Below are 20889 nucleotides of genomic sequence, written 5' to 3'. Positions count from 1 at the left end.
CTGCCACTGACCCCAGAGCCTCTTGAAAAGGAGCCACTTGAAGCTCCCACTGCACTTTACAGGGAGGCTGCAGCTGTTTTTTACCTTTGTAGAGCAGGCATGGAGTGTGTATGACAGGCAGGAGGTGCACACACAGGACACTGACTGAAACCTCCTAAAACAGAAAAGTGTGCAACCAGCAACAATATCAAACCAAGCCAAAGTCTGAGCAGGTCTTGGTCAAAGTGGGAATGGAAAAACAAACGCATTTCAGGATATTTTTCCATGCCACATCATTCCACACTGGCTGAAAAATTTCTTACCCAAAACAGGCTACAAGAAATCCTTTCACACATGCAGAATTTCTTTTCTCTCCAGCTCCTTCTTTCCAAATAGCTCTGGTAATATTGTCTAATAAGTGTCTGAGTGCCTGCACAATTGGTAAAATTCAATCACTTTGCAGATGTCTGCACAAAAGCCATAGTCTCCTGAGTGCATTAAAGATTACCAACTCTTTTCCAAAGTTGGAACAGAAAAATGGGACAAAACTTTGCCTCCTAACACTTATAACACAGATTTTTTTAGTCACTAGGTTTTAAACTCCCTCTGCTATGCTCGCTGCATGCACAGAAATGTGAAATGCCTTTAAATAAATGTGATTTTTTTTTTTCCCCATAGGGCTTGCAGAGGAAGTACCAAGAGCACTGACTCTTAAATTCTATGCATGTGCAGGGCCCAAGAGGTATCACAGCTCTGTACATGTGGAGGGAGAGCAGCAAATCCCTGGACAATGGGGAAGTAGAGTTTGGAAACTTCTTACCTATAGCAGTTCTCACAAATGACAGGGATGCAAACTTTGCAGGATCATGCTGTCCTTGTGGAAAAGGAAACAAAAAGAGGCTTGTTTCTGCAGCCACCTCTGTAGATGAACACAAATCAGACTCTAACAAGGTTGTAGCTGATTGCTGTACCTGCAGACAGTTCACTAGCTCTTTTGCAATTCAGAGCTCAGAAGACTTGTGGAAGAATAATCAAATTTACCTGATGCCTGCCTATTTTCCTATTAACTGCAGGCAGCAGGGAAGGCTCACACAATTCTGTGTTTCCCAGGTCCTGAAGTTCTCTGGCAGCATCCTCCAGAGGAAGAAATGCTCCCATGGAAGAAAGGCAAAACCAAATGCTTGGGGAAGGCTGGGGGCCTTCCACTGGCACGATGTAAAGGTTCATCCACAACCCAGTTTTCAGCTCAAGGCTGGATCCTGACAATCTCTTGCTCCCAGGCCCCTGTGCATGGACAGCAAACCAGTGTGGAGACAAAAGCACAGCCCTTGAGAAGCACAGACAGCGGGCTCCAGACAAAACCAGCATCCTCTGAACAATGAGGGAGGGAAATTCTCTCAGGTACGGGTGTCTCTTGCCTCCTGCAGGGCTCACATAGCCTGGAGATCGTCCTGTCATGCCACACCACATTGGCAGGCCCTTCAAAAAACACATACCTGGAATGCCCACAGCTTTCTGACAGGGGAAAAATGGTGTTCTGGGGACAGAGAGAGAGGTCTGAGCACTTTGACAGATGGTGGAGAGGAGGTAAAACAACATCAGGATCAGCCTGTTAGTCCAGCCACTGCCCCCGTGCCAGGGGAGGCTTGGGATAAAGGATGGATAGAGGAGGGAAGTACACTGGCAGCACATTCACAGGCAGAAGTTTGATGAATTGCCTGCCCTGTGTTTATTGATGAATGGCTTCTTCAGGCACACAGGTGCGCTGAGAATTACAAAAGCTGGATAAAACAAAGGGACATCGGGACAAGCCCAGGCAGGGGCATTTCCTGGGGACAAATGCTTATCTCAGCTAGAAAGGAGACACAGAAGTGGGGAATATGAGAAAATGTGGTAAGAAAGGGAAAGAATGACATTCAAGAGACAGACACCAACAAAAGGACTTTGGGGAGAGAGACAGGGGAAAAAGAAAAGACAGAGAAACAAGCACAGAAAGTGAGAGCAATTCTTAAAACTACAGACAGAAGACAGGAATAATGAAAGAAAGTTTAAAAAGGGTGATAAAAATGGAGAAAGGAAAAGCTGAAAAAGAAAAGGAATTGATGGGGCAGAAAGAACACCTGAAAGGAAACCAGCTGGGAGAGCGAGGGAGACTGTGGTGTAGGAGATGAAAAAATAGAAGTAGTAGCAACAGGAGACAACAGTGAGGAAAGGGAATTAGCTTTACCGTGAAAAGAGTAAGGTAAGGAAGGACAGAAAGAGCAAGTGAAAGAATTAGAGAATAAAGAGCTGCAGCACTACCAAGTCCTGCTTTTGTCAGTGAAATACTGTTTTGAGTGCAAGTCCTATTGAGTCTGGGGCAGAGGCAAGTGTGAAAATGCTTAGAGATAAGGTGGAGGCTGGACTGTGCTTTACATGTAGGAGCCACTTCTGTTTTTATTAAGGAGACCACTGATAGTAGGGGGCACTGGGTACAGGGAACAGGAGTTACACATTTCAGCCCAGCCACCCAAAAACAGAGCGTGCTTTAGAGTCTCTGAGAGATGAAACAGCACCAAAGACACAGGGCTAACAGAACGCCCCTCCTCCTCTGGGAATAAATAAATTCATCAGCCTAGAGAGCACTGGCAGATGACAACAAGATGGACTTTGCAAATTCTAGATCCAGAGTCCATTTTGGATCTGAAAACTTGGAATGAACCTCAAAGCTCAACAACGCTCGGACTCAGTGTTTTGGTTATGAAAGAATTTTAAAACTTTGTATTTGGGTTGCAGTTCAGATTAGGAAAACCTCTAATCCCAGAAAGTGCTTAAAGCACTGCACAGATTAGGGTTAATCTATAGAGCGCAAAGAATTAAATATCCAAATCAATGTGCTGCTGAACATGCCAACAAGAAAGTGCTGTGGGGAGGCTGTAACATAATGGAACAGAGCTCTCCATATCACAGATCCAGCTGCTGAGCTTTGTAAAGCAGCAGACAGCGTAAAGAATGAAAACAAATAACAATTTAATAATGAATTACAACTATTTGAGTCGAGAGGAAGCCAGGACATGAACCACGGCCTCAGAGCCCAGCCGAGTTAAAATAGTACAGGCAGTGGAAATAGATAAATCCAGACAATCCTGGCTGCTTATTTCTAAAGGTGAAGTGAGAGCTTTTTAAAATGACACTGCCAGAGTGCAGGGCTGTGTATGTCTCCCATTGATGAAATCACTAACACCAAAATGGTGTGGCTCTCGTCCTGCTTTGGAGCAAACAATGCAGGCACAGCAGCCCATTCCTTCTCCTGATAGCAATAATTCCCAGGGCCACTGATTGAAACCAATTGCTGTCGGAGCCACTCATGTGGTTGGGCTTTTAAAAATGTATTTTGCACTACAAATTTCGTGGTGTTACTGTCCTTTTGTGCTGGAAGAGGGGAAAAAAAAGGAGGAAAAAATTCCCATTCAAATTCTCAAAGTATCTCTTTGATTCATAAAAATTTCAGGTTTATGAGCATTTCTCAGCCTGCTTAATATGCAAATGGTATATTTTGTTCTCTCCCTTCACTTGGGCCCAGATTTCTAATGGTGTCCAGATTTTTGATGTTAGGTGCAGTTAATTTTTCATCCTCTTCAGTATCTAAGTACCTAATTTATTTTGGTTTCAATGGAGGTTTAGGTGGGAATTCTATTCTGGAAATCCTTACGCTTATCTAGACACAACAACAACAACAACAATAATAATAATAACACAAATAGCAATAAAAACAACAGTAGCAATAATAAGAAAAGATACCTTAATGCTGATCTTACCCACCCAAGTACCCAAATACAAACCCAAAGCTCATGTGAGGGACAGGGGTACCTAAAATATGATGAAGGCAAGTAGGACAGATTGCACACTGAAGGCACAACTAGAATGCTGCCATCCTTACTTTACACTGATTTTTCCATTTCTCCACTCATGATGCAGGTAGAATCACAAGTGGTAAATAAAATTTAGAGGAAGCAGAAGTGAGGAGGTGTGAGCTCTGCAGAAGCTGCTAAGAAGGAAGAAGTCAGCAGATATCTGTCCTCTTGTCACACAGCCTTCTCTGCCACCTGAATAATGACACTTGCAAAAAGTACCCGAGCTTCTCATGCTTCATTATTTTCTCAGTGGGTTTTCTTCTGCTCCGATAAAATACAAACCTGTTCCAGACACCTGCAAAGCTCAGGCTGTGTTCAGAACAGAGCGTGGCCCCAGTTCTCAGGCAGTACAGAACCAGCAGGATTCAGTCTTTGCACTTCTGAAGGGGGAAAGAGGGAGAGGAGAGGCAAAGGAAAGGGATTCTTACAAGAATATATTCCCATTTCCTCTAAAACTCAACTCTTTAGATGTTCAAATGAGGAGAAAATGAAATCTAAAGAGAGGTGATCCATTCCCTACTGCAACTAATCCTCGAAGGCCAGGTTAAGTGAGTTTTTGGTAGGAAAATGACAAAGAGTAATTTGCAGTTGATTGCTAATGAGAGAAGAAGAAATGACCTAAAGCTGCTGGGAAATCCTGATGGTGCATGGGTATGCAGCTAGATGGGCTCACTTCACAGGGATGAGAAGCACTGAACCAAGTTTCTGGAATGGCTATTACAGAACCTGCAGCAGTAAATATCAGCATGTAAATCCCGACCTTTCCTCATCCCTCCCAGGGGGAGCCACAAATGCTTTTCATCTAGCTGGTATTTAGGAAGTCAGTTCAGAAACAGGGCTGAAAAAAGAGTCAGCTGAAGATTTGGAGCCACTGGGGCCCATCAGAATGGGATCCCCACTTTTCATTTCATCATCAGATATCTCTTCTCTCACTGCTGTTCCTGCCATGTTCCAGAAATGGCAAACAGTAACTGGGCTGACAGTGTTACCCGAAATAAGAATTAAGAGAGTTACTTGAATTAAGAGTGTCAAACAGTGAGATGGTGTAATGGACAAATGTTTATCATTAACAGAGAATCCTGACCTCACTTCACATGTGATTTCATCTTAGGTGATCTCACAAGCCCAGTTACTCCACCACCTACACAGCTTTGTTTCAGATTTCTTTTACCCTCTAGATCCTGAGGAAATTAATTAATTTGATTTTTCATATTGGATCCCAGATGGATGATAACTCACCATTTTCCAATTTATCATTTTCAAAGCACTTTATACACACAAAGCAGTTTATCCTCACACCACCCATGTGCCCTAAGCATTAGTATTTCCTTTTTACCAACTGGAAATTGTAATGGGAATTCACAGCAATCCTCACAGTAACATTCAGTACCATCCAAATACACCTGTAGCACATCAGACCTTCCCACCACACCATGCTGCCCTCAAGTAGTTTTTCTTTCTTATTTACATATAAAAATCCTCTCCTCAGCTGTGGTAGCTCTTCCAACTTTCTGGTTTCAGGTAGAGTTGAAGAGCCAAGCTCCCAGCTTGTCCACAAGTCAGCTTCCAAAATACTCTGTACGAGTACAACTTTTTTTGTGCCTTAAGGTATTTTATCCAAAATGTATTCCAAGTACAATCAATAGTTTTTTTAAGTCATCTTTCTAATTTATTTGCTTACTACGAGGTCACAGAGTCATCTAAATTCCTCATGGGTACAGAACTGGGGTTCACTGAAAATCAGGCCCCAGCTGAGCTTTGGTGAATTTTTAAAGTAAGCAATGAAATGGCTTGTAAAAGAGAGGTATTTCCAAGCTGACATCAGTACCTCTTGGAAAGAGCTGAAGCTCAGAGGGGCTGTGTTCTCAGCTGCAGCAGAGCATTCAGCAGTGTGAAACTCCTTCCAAGCAAATGCAGTGGAGACTGCTTTGATTTATTAATCATAATGGCCTTACACACACAGCTGTAAACAGGTGAGTCACTTTTAGCAGCCAAAGGCAAGTGAAGAGGAAACCTTGGGCAGTAGTTAGACAAAACTCAAAGCCTCTAAACCCCCCCTTGGGCAGTGTTTCCTCCTCTAGTGTTGTCCATACTAGCAGAGGGCAGTGGCACCTGGCTGAGCTCTGCCAGGACACCACCCCAGCACAAAAACCTTCTGTGACCCCTCTGCTCATGCCAGTCACTCACACAAAAAATTACCTGAACAAAACCTCAACAAAAGCACCATTTTTTCCCATGAGAATCTATTTTCCTTCACTCCTTTTACAAATGTTTTCCCTGCAGTGGCCTGTGTGACCCCAGAGCTGATGCTCCTGAGGACAAACCCCGCCTGCTGATTTTGCTCTGGTGTTTGACAATGCTTGGGAAAGGGCAGGTGAGGCTCAGCACAGGTAAATCAGAGGGGCACAAAAGGAAAATCCTGAGGCCATCAGCTGGAATCCTGCCTTCTCTCAGCATGGACACTTGTCTTGCACGACAGGAGGTGTTCTGCTGTGACTTGAGCCCCACTGGGCTCTGCCGAGGTTGGGGATCACTGCTCTGCTTTTCAAAGTGACAGATGGCCTCTGTGCTCCACAGAAAGAGACATTGCCATCTTGCAGCAAAGGAGCTCAGCCTCAGCCCACTCAGCACTGAAGGAAATCCAGGTTTAGTGCCATCGCCTGCCTGAGGTCAGCCCTCCCCTCCAAGCCCCATGAAGGAAGCCCTGCTCAGCAGGGAACAGAACAGCAGGTTCTCCTCCACAGACAGACATTGCATTTTACTGTGCTCCTGAAAGAAGAAAGCAGTGGGTTTCTCCCAGCGTTTCTGGGCAAGATCAGTGGGTATTACATCCATCAGTGGATACTGCCCTCCAAACTGGGCACTGAAGTGGGATAGAATCCCCCCTTTCCATGAGGAGCATGGCCAGCAGAGACCTTTCAGACAGGGAAGGGAGCTCCATCAGTTGTGTGGCCTCAGCAAAAGCTGGGAAAAAAGCACTTGTTGGCTTCATCTAGGCTGGAATGAGGCATTACTGTACCTCTGCATTGTAACTCCTGCTCACTCTGCTCCCTTTGCAGTGGAAGAATTAAAGGCTGAAAAGGGGCCAGAGGCAATGGGAAATCTAAAGCCAGTTGGAAGGGACAACTGCTCAGAAGGAGCACTCATTGATTTTACATTTTCAACCCCTGGGCTGGGCTCCTTCTGGCCAGGCATTATGGCAAAACAACAGGGAAAAGAAATTTCATGGGATGGAGTTGTTTGAGCAACACATCAGCATAAACATCCTACGTGTGAAACGCTGCCCAAACCTCCCTGCTCTGTTTTCTTCTCTGGGTGCTCTGGTCCAACCTGCCTCATTAATTCAGGCCAGTGGAAAACAGTCAGAGAAAAACAGTTTGTTTGACACATGGGATTGTGCTGCCCAGGTTTGAAGGGTTTGTGGCTATTTACCAACATCCCATGAGCACAGGCTCAGAAATGGGAGCCAGTGGCAGTGGCTGAGCAAGGCAGAGCTAATCAGCTGAGCTGTGGCTGCTCAGTCATGTCAGAGCTTTCCAGGGCATCCATGTGAATCCTGCAAACAGGGGATGAATCTGGCACCCAGGCTGCAGCACTGGGGAGGCACCTCGACTTCTGCCTAATTTTTAATCTCCAAAAGGATGAAAAGATCCATTAAAGTGTGGCAGATGGACGGCACGTGCTGTGCTCCTCCATGGCACCACCACTATCAACTGATGTTATTGGTGAGGAGGAGAGTTGAGCTATTAAAAACCTAATTTATGTCTCTTTCTTCAGCCTGTGACTCAAACCAGTTTTGCAATCAGTTACAGGTTAACTAGGCAGGGTTAGGCAGGGTGGGGCCTGCAGCAGATTGCAAAACTGGTTTAATGCACAGAGTGAGAAAACATCCTCAAAACCAGGCGTTCTAGAGGAAGAGCAGGTACCTTGCTGTCAATCAGGGTGCAACAAGGGAGATTTTCAGGCCCCTCAGGCTCACAAGGTGAGGCACTGCATGCACTGCTGCAGCTGCAGGGCTGCCCTGTGCTGGGCACACCTCCCCTGTGCCAGGGTAGCTGATAAATCCAGCACACAGCCTCGGCCAGGGGACGTGGGGGGCACAGAGGGGACATTGGGGAACACTGGAGCACAGAGAGGACCCTGGGGGACATTGGGGGGACATGGAGAGGACACTGGGTGAGAGTTGCAGTCTGGTTTTACCTGTAGAGCTTCAGGTGGATGGGGGATGTAGCACCACACTGTTGGTGTGTCTGAGAGCCAAGGAAGATGCAATGGGAAATAAAAATAACTAAATTACATCAAAAGTCTCTTGTATATGTGTTAAGATACGTGACACATGGTTTCAGAATCCTGCACCCTCTCTTGCTATGAAGGCAACTCTTTTCATTATTTCCAGACAATACAAATGTAGGCATTGTACAACACTCCCAGAGAAAAGATGAAGGATATGATCTGTTCTCCTTTATGCAGCCAATGACAGTGTTGTACTCAGGAGTTTTTCCAGCCTTAGAAATGTCATCAGAAACCAAGAACCCTGCTTCCCCTTGCACTAGTGGGCCTTTCCTGTTGCTCCAGCAATGCAGAAAGGTCCCAAACTTTAAGTAAAAAGATGCACTTTAGCCAATTTCACAGATACCAGGGAGTATTCTGCATGGGACAGGACCCAGAAGGATCACAGAGAGACACCAGAACACACTGCTGGAGCAGAGGAGCTTCCTTCCCAGGAAGTTTTTGGGAAGTTGGGATGTGCCTGTGCCAGGGTGGTATGGGGGCACTGACCCCCTTTCAGGCTAGACTGAGTGATTTTCTGAAATCCCTCACAGTTCTGCAGTTCTAAACATTTCTTCTTTCTCAAGAGACAATTTCTTTGTGTGCCAGGCAGCGTGATCTGGTTCTATCCCCAGAACATTTCTGTAAAGGCTATCAGCTTACCCACTGTAGTAGTGAAAATTAAAAACTGCATTCCTGAAATTGGCCCATTTCCCAACAACATACCAAAGAGAAGTACACAGAAAAGGCACCACACATCATTTCATTAAGATTGTTTCTTCTGTGCTTACTACAGTGTGAATATATTTTCACTTCATGCTCCCTGTCCAGCCCAGATGAGCTGTGATCCTAAGGACATCCCACTATTGTGCTTTTAAAAAATGCAGTTAAAGATTCCTCCTTTCATCTATAGAATCCCCCAGAACTGTTTGGAGTCCTGCTCTACATGGCAGGCTGTTTTTTGCCTCAGAAGATGTCAGCTTTAAATGAGGCAGCCACCCTTTTGTTTCACAGTAACATCTGTTGGGAATTCTTCCTAGTGGAACCCCAAGTACGACAGCTTTAACATCTAGAACCAAAACCAGCGCTCAGGCTCAGTGTTAATCCCATGGAAGTGGCCAGTTTGAAAGCAGAGCTCCCCAAGTGTTCCCTGCTCTCCCACAGAAGGGACATCAGAGCCTCTGAGGGCTCCTGGCTGGGACCTACAGAGTAGCAGAGAGCTGGGCAGCAATCTGCCTTGGGGACTCCTCCCCTGCCATCCCACAGAGCTGCCTGGCAGGGTAACCAGCCCATGCTGTGCTCTGCTTGCAATATCAGGGACCTCTTGAGTGCCAGTGCAGCCCAGCTCCCAAATTTCCACGATATAAAAAACCCCTTCAGCTTGTGCAGACATCCCTGTCAGCCTTTTCTGGTGTCTCACTCATGCTGGAGGCATCAGTCCCGAGGGGATTAGAGTGGAGCTGGCATTTCCCTGCCCTGGAAGGGAGGTGGAGCAGCCCTTGGTCAGAGCTGCACCCTGGGTGACTGCAGTAATGAGGTTCTGCAGTCCATAACTTTTCACTGTGCATGTTCTCCCCAAGGAGCCCCGGGCTGCTTTATTGAAATCACACACAAATAGGTCTCAGTGCATTTCTGGGCAGTAGATATTAGGGGCAAAAAACCCCCTGAGATTGATTGTGAAATGCTCTGGTGGAACCTGCAGGAATGTGGGCTTTGTTCCTGGCTGTGGGACCGGCTGGAGGGTTGACTTCAAAGGAATCTTCCAACCCTTTTGTGTTGTAGAAAGGGACACTCACCTGCTCTGTGCTGCTGTCATGCCAGCATGGGCTGAGCTCCTTCTGGGAGCCTGCTGTGACCTCTCACCCTGTTCCCTGGGCAGCTCCAGGACAAGACCTTCACCAGCACCCTGATCCACAAAACAAGCAGGTCTTCTTACTGTTGTTATGACTGCAGCTGGTTGACAGAAATCCCATAAAGCCTGAGGTTGTAAAAAATAATAAAAACATTTAAGGTCACAAAAAAAGTTATTTCGATGCCAAGTGCCAAGTTGGCGTGGCCAAAAGTGACCCAAGAAAAACACCAACACTGCTCCTGCTCCCTGCACTTCCCAGAGAAATCCTCAGCCAGCCCTTCCTCCACCTACACCAGGCCACCCCAGCACCTGCACAAGTGGCTCTGGGCTGTGCTGCTCAACTCCAATTCCAAAATTGCACTGGATGAGTGTCCTGGTTTGGAGGACAGGTGTCTGTTAAAAAAGGCAGGAACCCCTCTTTGAAATGGAGAATGTAAACCCCCTCCCTCCAAATTATTATAATTTTGAAATTAAGGGGCTCTCAGCCAAAGATATGGGAATTAGGAATAACAGTTCTTTTCTAGGGAAATTAAAATGGAAATACAGTACTACAAAGAAACAAACTCCAAACCCTGACACAGTCAGAGTACAACCCGACACCCGTCAGGCAGGGTGTTGGCAGCAGTCCCATTAAATGGTGGCTGCATCCTCCTGCAGTGACAGATGAGGTTCAGCTGGAGCAGTGCTCCTGTAAAAGGTGCAGCTTCCCTCTAAAGGATCAGTGATGATATGGAAAGGTCTGGTTTTCCTCTGAGATCCAGTGGAAAAAGGCTGCTTTCGTGTTCTAAATCTCAGATTTTATCAAGGTAGGGAATGCTTGGCTCCTCCCCTGGGTGGAGCCTCTCCCCATGGGATGATGGAATTTTATCAGTCATGCAGTGGGACTCAATGGCCATTAACAGGAGATATCTTCTGGAGGAAGGATGGGTTATGGAAAAGATAAAGAACACTGCCCCACCAGGTTTTAACAGAAGGTGACAGAATCCATACTTTTGGTCACATCCTGTATTGCAACCTAAGGCAATGAGGCCAAAGAGACTTTGCCAGCTTTGCCACTTTTCACCTCGTACTCTGCACCCCCTGCCCATGTAATGGCCAGATCTGATCATTTAGTGGAAGCCAAACTCCTCATTTTCAAACTGCTGCTCTGCAGGTCATCATTAGGTTTGAGCTGCAGTTATGTCTCCTCTTGGGATATTCTATCACAGCATGCGAAGTATTGTGAAAGTTAGCATTTTTCCAGGGCAATAAAATCTGCCTTTCAAAAAATCTATGATGAATATCTATGAAAAAAATAGGTAAAGTTTAGTTTATTTTCATTTTTGATTCCTCTGGATGGCAGGACAGCTGTATTGGCTGCATAACATATTTTTTAGAGTTAGAAATACATAGCCATCTGTTCAGCTCATAACATGTGTTAACAGGTATCTCAAATTTCAATTCAAGAAATAAACATTTTAATAAATAACAGCAAAAAACTTGGGTTAACTAATGGAGACCTAGCTGTAGTAGTAGTAGTAGTGCATCTGTTTGAGTTACTCATTACAGAAATATTCAGGTAAAAAGTACATGGATAAATGGAACCTTTAGCTAAAAAGCATTTTAAAAGTGCATTTCCTGGAAGCTTGTGACTGAGACTTAAAAAATGACCTGGCAAAAAGGTTTCCAGGTTTGTGTTGACACTTAGATAGATTTTAGAGAGATGAGAGACCTTTAGTAACCATTTACTCACCCAAGCATCATAAATTTCTCCTATGGTCTTGGTGGGCCAGAGGTGACCCTTAGAGAACCTCAGACCCAGTTGGATTTGGAGTTCAGGCCCCTAACTCTAGAGAAAGAAAGAAAATCCCTTGCAAAATACATGAGTTCAGAGCACCATTAAATGAATCTCACGTTGTGCAGCCTCTGCAGGACCCTGTTGAAGTAGTCTCAGAGCAGACAACACTCAGCTCTGAATTTGTTCTGGAAGGTGAGTTAGCTCTGGGTGACTGCACTGGGTAACCTTGCACAGGGGAGCATGAAACAATGAAGTAAAGGTGTGGTTTGGGGTCCTTTCTGCTTCAAAAGGTTCTTTTTGCCACACGGTGAGAAGTGTAAAGAGCTGTAACTGCAGGTCTTTGGTTGCCAAGATGAAGGAAATGTCACTCTCAAGCAGATGGTGCTGCTGATGCAGAAGGTCAGAGACTTGGAAATTCATTTAAACAACCCAAAACAAAAGCCAGGGAATGGTAGCCACAGTCCCTGATTATCTTTGAAAATTAAAAAGAGGGTTGAGGAAGCACAGCAGAAAATGAAAGCCAGTTTATCCCTAGATTAACTGCAGCAAATATATTTGACTTCCTTAATAAGAACTCGAGGGAATCATAAAGAAATCCTGGCCAGATCCCTGCACTGGCAGGTGCAGCTCTCACCTGAGGATGAGGACACAGCATCCCCACAACAAATGTTCTTTACAGCATCTCTCATTGCAGGGATGCCTTCCACCTCCCCAGCTCCACCTGTGGGCAGGAGGGGCTGAGTGCCCTGGTTGATGCTGCTCCTGGTCCAACCTTTCGTTTTGGGACTGAGAAGAGCACAGAGCAGTTGCCATCCCCAGCCAGCCTCATTCCAGCTGAGCAGGTTGGTGGATTCCAGTCCTTTGTGGCCAGCACAGGGGCAGAGGTGAGACCAGAGAAGTTACAAGAAGATGACTTTCTGATTTCACAAAGTACCTTCACAGGAACTAATTAGGGGGTAAGTTATTAAGGGAGAAACCACCAAGTTATGAATGAACTGTCAGTCGCTGTGCCAAGTAGCTTGCATCAGCAATTACAGGCCTAAATGTTCTGGGTAAAAGCACATTTAATAGGACCCTTTCACGGGCTGTGCAGTCTCTGTCACAGGAACAATTTAGTGGTTCCTTTGTCTGTGCCAGCCACAGAAGGGCCTGGAAGATCTGTGATCTTTATTCAACTTCTGTGACATGAATTTGCACCCATCTTTGCTATTCATTAAACCACGTCCCTCCCCTCCCCCAGCTTTTTAGCTCTTATGCCTGGGGAGAAAATGTGATTCAAACGTATTTTGGAACAGCAAGATCTCCCTGAGTCTGCAGAGAGCCTAGTAAGATGCTTGTGAATATAAACTGCCCTATTCACATTGATCAGTACCTTCACAGGTCTCACAACCACAGAACTCTAATTTTTCAGCAATACACCAGAATTAAGTGAATTTTTCACTTGCCAGAGACACAGTACTTTACACTTTGTTTCTGCACTCTGCTGTGATCTCCCAGCAGCAGTTCCTCTTCCAGTGGTTTTCCTGACAGCAGGAATCTCTGGGGTTGTGGTCCATCACTCCCCCTCCCTCTGTTGAGCCAGGCAGGTGCAGAGCTCACCTCTGGCTGAGCCCCTGCTGGTGTGGCCACACCGAGGTGACACCAGGAGCCCTCACCAAAGTGGCAGCTCCTGGCACCCACACCGTGCCTCTGGATCTCCAGGATTGCTCAGAAATGGAATTCCCATGCGACAGACAGCCTGCCAGCCCATCTACCTACAGGAGGCAAAACCAGTCATGGAGAGCATCTTTTCATGCTCTCCTTTTCCCCAGAACAGCTTGTCAAAATCCAAGCAGCTTTTAACAGTTGCACAGTAAAACACAAGCATCGACAAGCTTTAGCAAACACACAGCTCCAAACAGAAATAATTCCCACACAAATAGCCTGCCACAGCTCAGCAGCACACACAGGTTTGGAAACTCCTGCAAACAGAAAGAGATGTGGCATCTGACTGGAAAGAACAACTTCCTGTCTTGTTTTTAAAATGGAGTTAAAAAAAAAACAACCTTCCATTTTTATCTGTTCCTTATTAAGAGCCACATCCAAAAAAAAAAAATATTCATCCTGAAGTTTGCTAAATAAGAAACCAGTTATTGGTACAGTAATTCCTGTGTTAGTATTCAAGTACTTCCAGATTACGATTAAAATATTATGAGCTGCTTTTATGAGAGCTGAAGTCGTGTAAGGAGATTTATACAGGCTATTGCAACCTTCCTATCAACTGCAACTTTGCTTAAGGCTACTGTTTATGCTTGCAGAAAATACTGGAGATATCCAAGGTCTAAGGCACCAGAAAAAAGGAAAGGGAGACAAGCATCTGTCATGCAACTTGGAAAATGAATCCTTCTAGCAACTCCTGCCCAGCCCTAGATTAATATGGATTTACAATTAACATCATCAGTGCATCAAGCAGCGTTGTAATTGTTTTTGCAGCTATTCCAAAACTTTCTTCTGCACAGACATAACCTAATTCTAACTTAGTGAGACAGAGCAGCTTGACACATTTGCTATCTAAAGACCACTTCAGCCAAAGAACATAATGAAAAAGCATGGGAACTTGACTCAGAAGCAAAGGCTCTTCTTTAATATTGGTTCTAAAAATAAAATGCCTCTCCCCCTTACAACTCTCATTATTTCTTATTCTCGAAGGTCTAATATTGCCCCAAGGACTGCTTCAAAAATACATTCTCTTTGATAGGATTGCTCAATACTGCTCAGTCAAGTGGGATTAGAGCCTTCTGAGGAAAAGAGCATTTCTTATTCATTTTCTTCACTAATTAGTAAAGATTACTTTGGGAAACCTTAGCTGTAAATGTACCACTCACTCCTTCTTCTCCTTCTCCTTCTTTCATGCCCTCTCTTCCCTGTGCTATGGCTGGGCATGCCTCATTTGTGAGAATTAATCCCATTCCTCCAGGTTTCTTTCCTTAACTAAGTTTCTTTTCTTAAACTCAATGAATTTGTACAGGCACACAATTAAAAATAAAAAGAATGTGCCTGAGTTTGTTCAGCTATGAAGTCTAAGAAGCAAACCAGGACTGTCACTTGTGGTGCTGGGTTTTCACTGTGCATTACACCATCAATACATTTAGGTATTGACACTTGAAATCATCCCTGATAAGGCTGAGACAAGACAAAATCAGACCCAGGGATCTGAGTCTACAGGTCTCATTAAATCAAAAGCAGGGTTGGTGTCAACATTTATGCTAAATAATGACTCAGACCTTAAAAATCCACAATGCTGACTTACATTTGTGATTTTTGAATTTTATTTATTTATGTCTCCAGAATAAATTGCATTTCTACAGTTGATTTGCTGGAGTGTTTTTGTAATCTGGTAGGTAAAACTGTCAGGGTGTGGGGCAGAAAAACAGGCTTTAGGAAAAAAGCATGAGACAAAGCTGAGATGAGCTTCCCAGCAGGAGGACAAAGGGGTTTTTCCTGTTCCTCAGCACCACTGCCCAGCAGCTGAGCTGGGACAGCCACCCTAGAACAGCCCCCTCAGATGTCTGCCTGAGCCACAGGGCCACAGAAGGGCTCCTGACTTCTTTGGAAGGCTGCAGCTCTAAAATTCATCCTCTGCCTGTCTGGTCTAACTGGAAACTGTGCATGTCAGACAGATGCTCAGAATTAAGAATACAACACAGATCCTGCAAGAGGCTTTTTTTTTTCTTTTTTTTTCTCTGAGAGAGAAAAGTATTCTAGAACAAAATTCCCACACTTTGTGGCGTAATTTCACTCTGAATTTCTGAAGAAGGAAGGATTTCTTGCCTTGCCTAAATGCCTGGTCGTCAGAAACACACTGATAAGTGGTCTTTGGCCTTTTTTGTGTAGTCATATGCACCAGTCTAGGTAAGACAGGATAACATGTGGGGAATTGTTCACTTCCTCATGCCCAAACAGCATCTTTCACTTCTTTCACCTGCTGTCAGAGGTCAATAGATTTGAAAAAATAAATAAATAAAAAGGATCAGTAGGAAGAAGTACCAAAATAATAGAAGAATCCAGGAACATCATTCTTAAAGCACTGCCAGAGCTTCCGCTTAGACAAGGGCCTATTACAGCAGGTGATGAAATCCATTTCTCTTCACTTGACAAAAGGGAACCTGATCATAGGATTTAACTGCTTGTTTCTTTTTCTTGAAGAGGTTCTGTCCTAAAACCCAGGTCAACATTAGCAATACTAATTGTGCCTGACAGTATTTTGGGACCTTTGCAAAGACCCCTCAACTAGAGCTGAGCTGTTAAAAAATCCTCTTTTTTTCCTAAATGTAGCAGAATGTGATGTGTTGCCATGTCCACCAACTGCAGACACGATTTTTCAACAGCTCCAGGGATTGATGTAATACAGCTGTAAGCATGAAGCTTCTGGGAAGCTCAACAGGACCTCTGGGACTCTGCAAGCCTCCCTGACACTTCCAGAGAGGAATTCTCTGTCCAGATTTCTCTCTCAGGACTAAAACCACCACACCAGGCATCAAGGAGTCTGTGAGGAGCTACTGAGTGTGGAAGATTGCAGTGTAGCATTTTACCTTCCCCCAAAATATCAGGGGGAGTCTGCTGTGAAACCCTTCAGGACACACCTGCACAAGGCAAAAGAGCATCCCCAGGGCCAGTGTGGGAAACACCACAGCTCACACAGCTCCCATCACAAATAAGAATAGTAATATGGTGAATTGTCAATTCAAAATGAAGTTAAAACAGTAATTAAACCCAAATCTCTATATAGCAACCTACATTGGGTTATTAATCCTGCTGGGACAACATTCTGGCTAGGAGGCAGTTAAACTTTTGTATTTTGAATTTGATCTTGTCACGAAATGAATTTGAAAATTCTGTAGGTGGTATCTGTTAAAAAACTTCCAGCCTGAAGCACATGGTTAGAATAGGACAAATGTTCTACATTGATATGCAGGAAAGATTTGCCTTACAAGGTTTTCCTTCAATCAGAACACTTTAATATGCACTTTAATTCTCTTGGGAAGCAGGTCCTGTGGTCAGGTGGAGCACTCTGGGCAGCTCCAAAGGAAAATGGTCAATGTGCATCACAACAAACTCCCAGGCTTTTGGGAAAAGCAGCTCTGCCATGGTTTGTCCTGAATTACAGGCAGGCCTCAAATGGTCTCCAGATGCCAAGTCACCAGTTCAGATACCCCATCTGTCCCAACATCTACTGCATTTCTCCAGAAATCTGGGCACATTAAAAAAGGGTTTTTTTGGTGCCTCCTCCCCAGCATCACCTCCTCTAGGATGTAAAGCCTCCAAATGGCTTTGGGGGCAGCTTTTGCAAAGCAGTCCCACTTTGTATGCTGCTCTGACTCACCAGAGTAAAAAAAAAAAAAAAAATTAAAAAGTCTTTTCTCCTCCTCACACAGCAGTGTGAGCTCTTAACTTTGCAGTACAAAACCCCTGATCCACAAACGGCCCTGAAATGACTTCAAGAACTGTTTTGCCTGTGGATTTTACCACCAGAAAAGTGCCTCATCCAGCAGAAAGCAGAAACTTTACACAAACTTCCGTGTGTTGGACAGCCCCTCACCACCACGGCTCTCTATTCGCCTTTGAATAGGTTTGCTATTCACATCTTCTAAATCTGGATACTGCATTTGCTACTCAAAAAAAAGAGAATTAGTCGAACTGCCCGAGACAGGGAGTGCTGAGACAGCTGAGCTCCAGCATTTGAGAAGAGCCCAAGTGCCCTCATTTAAAGAGATACTCGAATAAAATGTTGGTTTTTAGAGGTCTCCTCTCCTGAAGCACACGTAACTACCATGTACCATTGCCATCTAGTGGAAAGGTAAGTAAGGACACAGGTTCTCTTCAGTAGCTGGCCCTGATGATCTCTGAGGAGTCTTTTAGCTAATTTGGAAAACCTCTAGGAAGCTGATGTCCACACATCTCAGTGCCTGCCCTGCTGCCAGGGAAATCGATGCCTTCCCATTCTTCTTATCTTTTGGTACAATTAAGATTGCTGTCAGCAATCCACTGCAAACAGTTTTTTCCTGAAACAACAGGAAACTTAGTTTGTTTTCTTATCTTTGATTAAAAGTAACAATAAATAACTTAACAGAAATACAGCATGTTAGTGAGTACCCAGAGTTGATGAGGATATATTCCACAGACAACTGCTATGACAGGGGAGGTGGTGGAACAACAGGAATAGAAATAACACTGTAGCAATGCACCTTCTCCTTGGCTGGTGTAAAAGAATGAAATAACTCTGCTTTTTGCCATTAAAAGTGTATGGAAGTTTTGGGAAGGCTGGCAGATCAAGTAGTAAATTGAGGAGTTTCTACACAGAAACTCTAGTCAGGCTGGAAGACTTCTTGTAGCCATTTGTTTAATGAGTTTACATCTGCTGTCACATTCAAAGAAGTCAGCAGAGCTCAAGTGTTTGACAGCTGCTCCCAAAAAACCCAAGGAGGGTGCACTTTGCTCATCTTCCTCACAGCCTTTAGATAAGGATGAGAAATGTTACACTGGAAAGCCTCAAAGGCAAAATGCACCATATCTAGTTTTACTAGATTCTTATCATTTACAGTTCACCCTAAAACTCCCACACATTTGTTTCTTAATGTCCCTCATGCTCCGTTAAACCTCACTACAGCAATGTTCCCATAGGAATGTGGCCACTTGCCAGACTCTCTCATGAACATTTCATTAATCTTCTTGGCTCTCATACAAACTACAAAACATTATTTGTTAGCAATTTAACTGTTTTGCTCCCAAATGTGCCAGAAATGTGATCTTTGCTATGCTTTCATTCAAGAATACGCAAGGATAATTATAGAGTAAATGAAAAGAGGGGTTTTTTACATTTAGCAGGATACAGTGCCAAGAAAGGTGAACTGATTACATCTCGTTTCTGGAATTAATTCTCATGCTATCCTAGATGCCAAATCACTCTCAAATGTTAAGATCTAACTGAAACTTAGCAATGGACATATTTAGATACAGTTTTATTTCATTACATTACACAAATATCTCTGACTTCTTTGAATAATTCAGATCATACCATATAATCTACTTACTTCAGAGGATAATTTCACAGAAAATATCATTTCTGTTTTCTGGAAGTCTGGCCTGACTCATGCCCAGTGGTGTTGAGAAAAGACAATTGCTGGCTCTGCTGTGAAGAGGAAGAGTCTTGGAAAGCCTGCAAAGCTTTCAAAGCACACATGACTTGCTAAGGAGAAGGAAAGCCATTTAAAGGAGCTTCATCCTCTGCAGAGCAGGGGGATTAACTCCAGAATGCAAACACACAACTTCTGTTCCACAAAATGGGAATATTCAGGGGGGATCTGTGGATAGAGCTGTCCTCAGGTGCATATGACAGTGGTAGGAAAGAAGCAGGTTTTATCACTGTTTCATGTGGGCTGAAAACCCAACAGTACTACACAGAAAGGGAACTTCAAGTGAGAAGTGTAACATCTTAATTTCCTAAGTTCCATTACCTTCATATGTGCAAACTTCATGGAGTTTGATTGTTTGTTTTTTTTTTTAAACTAACTTTTAAAAAATACAGTTAATGCCTCAAATCCCATGTTCACTTTGCAACCAGAGGACTGTTTTCAACAATGTGCACCCATGGCACTGAATGCAAACAAATGTGCATCAGCAGTGGAGGGATGAGGAGTAAAGAGGGAATTAAGACTGCAGCCATGTAAATGGACAGGAAGAGAGAATTAAAGGGATGGGGAAGAACAACAGAACTTCCATGGATATGTTTTCTCTTCTGACTTCAGTCAGTGCACACAAGACACCAAAACACTTGGGAGGAATCCAAACTCAAGCTCTTTTGAGGTTTTCCCAGCACATTTTGAATTCAGAGCTGTTCTGCAGTGTAATGGGCAGAGACATGGAGCCACACTCTTCATGGTGTGCAGCAATAAACCTGAGTCTGTGAGAGCAGACAAGGATCTGACCAGCCACAAATGAACCAGTGCCCACAGCCTCTTTGCCAGCTCAGAATCTGCATTTATTCATTTTTTACAAACCAATCATTAGGAGAAAAGAAGAAGGTATTGCAAATTATGTTGCAGGATTGTGGCAAGAAGGGATTGATGCAGTTCTTTCAATTCTACCTTTAAAATTACAGCAGGAGGATGAGTGAGAGATTGTCCCATAGAAGGTGAGAGGCTGAGGACAGAAACAAGAAGTTCTATCAGCTACATGAAGCCAGATAAAGAAACCATCCAGAGCCTTTCACGTGGCCTGGAGAAAAGAAAGAGGAATGGCATGGTGTTTGAGGGCAGTTTGGAAAGAATGGAGGTTTGGTGAACAATGGCATGGTCAGCTGCATGGTTTGGGCTGTTTGGATGCTGGGTTCAGCAGCTGGAAAGAAAGAACCTGGTTTGGTTCTCCCAAACCAGGGAGAAGGGACAGCTAGAAAATGAGTGGTGGTAAGGCACCAACAGATGAAGGGGCTTGGGGAGCTGGGAGTTTTTGGAGGGTTACAGCAGTTAGGTAAAATTTGGTACAAAGGCTCATCCAAGTTCTCAGGAGAGTCAGTCAATCAGGAAATAAGCAGTGGCACCCAGGAAAGCACCTGAGGTTCTCACATGGTGACAGGAGCTGCTGCAGGTCCTTTAGCAAGGGACTGAGGGCTCTCACCTGCAGCACTGTGAGGGTTAAAAGCAGAGCCAAGTCCTCATGATTTCTGTCCAAGTGCACCAGCCCAGGGACCAGCACATCTGCCACTTGCAATGAGCACTCCCAGTTCAGCTCTCAAAGCCCAGGCAGAGCAGTGAGATGCCAAACACAAATTCAGGCAGAGCTGTGCTGCTGTGCACTCCTGAAAGCTGCAGGACCAGGAGTCAACAGAATAGAACTGACCTAATTTCTTATTTTGATTTCATAACTAAAAACAACTCCAGGGAAGCCTGAGCACAGAGTCTTGCTCAACCTACTCCATAATTGGACTGGCTGATTGAACTAGTTGGTTGGCTAAAATTGTATTCTGATTAAATTCTAAGACCTTTTCTCCAAATGGCAAAGCTCTCCTCCCTCTAATTCCTGAGAGATCTATCCGAGAATTACAATCTAAAGAAGAAGAGAGTGCACAGTGTCAGGCAGCCTCT

This window comes from Catharus ustulatus, chromosome 6 (genome assembly GCF_009819885.2).
Source record: "Catharus ustulatus isolate bCatUst1 chromosome 6, bCatUst1.pri.v2, whole genome shotgun sequence".
NCBI lineage: Eukaryota > Metazoa > Chordata > Aves > Passeriformes > Turdidae > Catharus > Catharus ustulatus.
This window is presented reverse-complemented; position numbering follows the sequence as displayed.